Source organism: Euprymna scolopes, chromosome 8 (assembly GCF_053919585.1).
Source record: "Euprymna scolopes isolate OS-2025 chromosome 8, ASM5391958v1, whole genome shotgun sequence".
Classification (NCBI taxonomy): domain Eukaryota; kingdom Metazoa; phylum Mollusca; class Cephalopoda; order Sepiida; family Sepiolidae; genus Euprymna; species Euprymna scolopes.
In genome coordinates, this window is record NC_136489.1 from 337,211 (window position 1) to 342,381 (window position 5,171).

Here is a 5,171-nt window from a genome sequence, read left to right on the forward strand (position 1 = left end):
TAAAATGGGAGAAAGAAGTAATTTCCTTTGTTAAGGCTCATGTGCCTTTTAATTTAAAGGGAGAGAATACCATGAAGCCGCTTTGGTAGGCTTTATGAGGAGTAAATTCTTGAATTATGGAAGATTTGAAGGTTGAAAATCTTTCAAAGAGGGGATTTCTTTTCTAGGGGCGATATTCTGCTCGTCTCGTTGGCGAAATTAAATTTTGTTCTTCTAAGGAAAGAACTCCACAACACACAGTAGTTTCCTTCGTTAGTTCTTTGACAATAATAATTTACCAGTTGTAAGACTCGATTGTCTTTTAATAACCGGTATTAATCTTCCCGTCGTAAGACCTTGTTGTCTTATAAGGACTGAGAATAAAATAACGTTGATAGTTTAGTTCTAAACAAACGTCTTTTTCCAAAGGATGAGAGAAAAAAAAACGTAGAATTTAACATCAAGAATCCTTTCTGATCTGACGGAGCCAAATAGTGTCCTTCTTCTTGGTCGGCTAGATTCGAACTGACGAAAACGGGCAAAACCCTTTCCTCCTCCTCCTCCTCCTCCTCCTCCTCCTCCTCCAGAGGGTAGGAGAGGGGCTCTGCTGATGATGATAATAGAAGTGACCTGCCGGTCAAGGAATGCGTTCCTTGACCTAAATGCGGAGATGTTGAATTCGTATAAATAAAAAATAAATAAAAATTATTTCTCTATTAAAAAATTTCCCCAATATATGGATAGAGTATTTCGAGATATCGACTGTGTCTTCGTATATATCGATGATATACTCATTTTCAGCAATGACGAACAATCCCATAAAAAAGATATCGCCAGAGTTTTCCAAATCCTTCAAGAAAACAATCTCAAAATATCACTCCAAATCGATTTTCCACGTAACTGCCCTTGACTTCTTAGGCTTTAAAATTAACTCAAAGGGAATTACACCAACTGCAAATAAAGTAAAAGAAATAGAATCCTTTCCGTGCCCTAAAGATGCTAAAAGCCTTCGCAGATTTCTTGGTATGATAGGATTTTACAGAAAATTAATACCAGGATTTGCAAAGTTAGTTTTTCCTTTATCTGAGAGAATGTGCCTAACACCGAAAGGATTAATCACCTTGAATACATTAGAAAAAGAATCCTTCTCTTCCATGACTAAAATATTAGGTAAACTAACGGAATTACCCCATCCTCAACCAAGCTGCACACAGTATCAACTTGTCACGGACAGCAGCAAATATGCAGTAGGTGCTGCCTTACATCAAGTCGTGAATGGAAGCCCTATACCAATAGGATTTTTCTCGAAGAAACTAACAGCAACACAGACAAGATATTCTACTTTCGACCGTGAACTTTTAGCAGCTTATTTGGCTGTATTACATTTTCGCCACCTCATTAAAAGTTGCGAATACTACTTCTAACAGACCACAGGCCAATATGCGGCGCATTCCACAGTTTAAAACCAGCAAAATCGGATAGGCAACAGAGGCAACAGCTAAAAATTGTGCCTACATTAAAGATGGCTTCCCGTGTGGCAGGGATATCTCTAGAGAAGATCCTAACTTACCGTATATGTGCTTCCGGGTTGCACTTGCTAACACCACTGCATTTATATTTGCCTTCTATCGGCCCCACAACAGCGGAGTTACTATCTTTAAGAGCATATCTGAGAAAATAGACCACATCCTGTCTGCACATCCCTCGGCTAACATCCACATCTGTGGTGACTTCAACGTCCATAACGTGGAATGGCTGACCCATTCAAATAAGACAGATGATGAGGGGAGGTTTTGTCATGATTTTGCCATTGCTTATGACCTCACTCAGATTGTTCGCGAACTCACCCATGTGCCCGATACACCCGGTCAATATGCAAGCCTACTAGACCTTTTTCTCTCAACTTCCCCTGAGCTATGTTCATATTCCGTTCATTCTCCTCTAGGATCCTTCGACCACTCCGTTGTATCAGTTAAGATAAAAACGAAATGTAATAAGTCCCCAGATGTACCCCTCCACCGTAATGTGTACCGATACTCTAAGGCTGACTGGGATAGCTTCCGTACATTCATATCTGATTTACCTCTGCACTCCATGTTTAAAAAGGAAGTGTCCTCTATAGTATCAGATCTGACCGAATGGTTAATTGTAGGCATAGACCAATTCATACCATCTAAAAAATTCCAATAAAAACCTAACAGCCAGACATGGTTCTCCCCACAATGTGCTGCTGCTATTGCACACAGAAATCACTTTTTCCATAGCTACCAACGTAATAGATGCACTGAGACTAAAGCTGCTTTCAGGACTGACAGCAACCACTGTCAAAGAGTAATAAAAAATGCAAGAGAGCTATATGCCCAGTCTGTTAAATCCAAGGTAGCTGATCAGCGGCTTGGATCCCACCAGTTTTGGCAAATAACAAATAGGATCCTGAACAGAAGTGTGCGTTCTATCCCAACCATTATCAATGGACCAGAGGTCATCTCGTCAACGTCAGACAAGGCCAAACTATTTGCAAAGAACTTTGCAGCTAATTCTACCCTATGCGATAAAGGCCATCAACTCCCCATATTTCCTCCTATAACACAGAACAAGCTAGGTAACATACAAATATCCGTGCATGAGGTCGCCAAGCTAATCAAGAACCTTGATTCCAGTAAAGCAACTAGCCCTGATGGCATCCCAATTATAGTGTTAAAAAAGCTTCAACCAGAACTTGCTCCCATACTTACGAAACTGTTTAAGCGCTGCCTTAAAGAGAAGTGCTTTCCGACTCCCTGGAAGACCTCATCAGTTTGCCCTGTATTTAAGAATTCAGGTGATAAGTCATCTCCCTCTCAATACAGACCAATAAGTCTCCTGTGTGTTATGAGTAAGTTGCTGGAATCCATATTAAATAGAGAAATAGTCAACCACCTCAGCAGAAACAACATTCTTAGTGACACACAATATGGTTTCCACTCTGCAAGATCTACCGCAGATGTGCTGACGGTTATATCTTACAGGATTAGTGAATCTCTTGACAAAGGCTTCCTTTCTAGGGCAATTGCTCTCGACATATCAAAGGCCTTCGACAAGGTATGGCATAAGGGTCTACTTCACAAGATTTCCAGCTACGGTATAGCTGGAAATGTTTTCTCAATCATTAAATCATTTCTCTCCGATAGGCTCATAAGAGTAGTGGTAGATGGACAAAAATCGGAGGCCTGCAATATAAATGCTGGAGTCCCTCAGGGGTCAATCCTGGGCCCAACTCTCTTCCTGATCTACATCAATGACCTCCCTAAACACATACTTAAATCATTCGTTGACATCTATGCTGATGACACGACCATCTACGGCAACACATCAAAGGCTGTAAATGACAAAGTTCTCTCTGATCTCGAGCGCGTGGTTCAGTGGGGGAAGATGTGGCTGGTTACCTTTAATGCATCTAAAACCAAACTCCTATCCTTACATCATCAACGCTCTGATCCCCAGCTGGCATCAATTGGGAATGATGTCTCTCGTCTGAGAGAGGCCCCGTGTTTTGACAAGCTTCTGGGTTTGACTTTTACTCCTGATCTGAAATGGAACACGTACATCAAGTCTGTTGCCAAGGTCGCTGGAAAGATGGTGGGATCCTTCTACCGTTCCAGAAGAGATCTCACTACTGATGCAATTCTCTATCTATATAAAAGCCAAGTACGTCCAAGGATGGAATACTACTGCCATATCTGGGCAGGAGCTGCTAAAACAGCCTATCCTGCATTGACAGAGTACAAAATAGACTTCGTGGCTTAGTGGGGGATGCCCTTTTATCTGTGCCTAAATCAAAACACAGATTCCATGAACAAAGCTTCTTTCTTAGAACTGCACGCCTGTGGAACTCTGTTCCGTCTGCCTGCTTCCTACCTTACTACAACTTGGATGTGTTCAAGTCCAACATTAACAAATCCTAATGAACCGCCCCCTTAAGTAAACACTTCATCAAATCTCCACACTAATGTAATGTACTTGCAATAACCCTTATCCCTGAGTGGCTTCCGGGCCTTGATAAGTGGTGACCACTGTGTAAAAAAAAAAATATATACATATATATATTCTTACATGCATAGATCGAACCAGTCGATTGATAGAAGCACAATCCATAGCAGATATTACAGCACAAACTGTTGCAGAAGCTTTTGTAAATATGTGGATTACTCGCTTTGGTGTCCCACTTCATGTCATAACAGACAGTGGCACACAATTTAAAAGTGAATTATTCATGGAATTATCAAAAATTATCGGATTCTATAGGCTAAGAACAACATCGTATCACCCACAATGCAACGGGCTGATAGAAAGAGCTCACAGAACTATCAAAGCAGTTATAATGGCCCGAAAAGAATCTTGGATTTCAGCCCTACCAATTGTTCTTTTGGGAATTCGAAGTATGCCCAACTGCTCTAATTTTTCCCCTTTCTATGCAGTCACAGGTGCAAAAATGTTATTGCCACACCAAATGATAGATTCGGAAAATCCAGAAACACTCACACAAAATTTTACTAAAGAACTACTTAAAACCATGGCAAAATTTGACTTGACTTACTTTTCAAACAGAGAAAAATCAACACAAAAATCTTACATACCAAATCAACTGCAAACCTGTACAAAAGTTTGGATAAGGATTGACCGCGTTCAAAAACTGCTAGAAGCCCCCTATTCAGGTCCTTACACTGTACTTGAAAGAACACCTAAATATTTCCTTATAGAAACTAACCCAAACACGCATACACAAGTTTCAATAGATCGTTTAAAACCTTACATTGAAAACAAGCAAAAATGTACACAAAATACAACTACCAACAAAAATAAAGAGCCTGATATTTTACCGCCTGAAAAAGTACAAGAACATAAAATAAAAACAAAAAACTCTGGTATGAGAGTCAAATGGAAAAAAGATAATGAATATTATTAAAAAAAAAAAAAAAAAAAAAAACACTCCGTTATCTGGTAGGAGAGTATTGTAGGAGTGAACCTAAGTGACCTCAGGCCACATACTACTATCATGAAGAAAATACATTGTTTCTTTAATCCTCTCTTTCTCTAAAAGAACTCAACTAACCAAGATACCCCAAAATCTATTCCCTTTTCTCTTCTGCTGTTGCTGCTCGCTCACCCCCCCCCTCTCTCTCTCTCTCTCTCTCTCTCTCTCTCTGACCGAT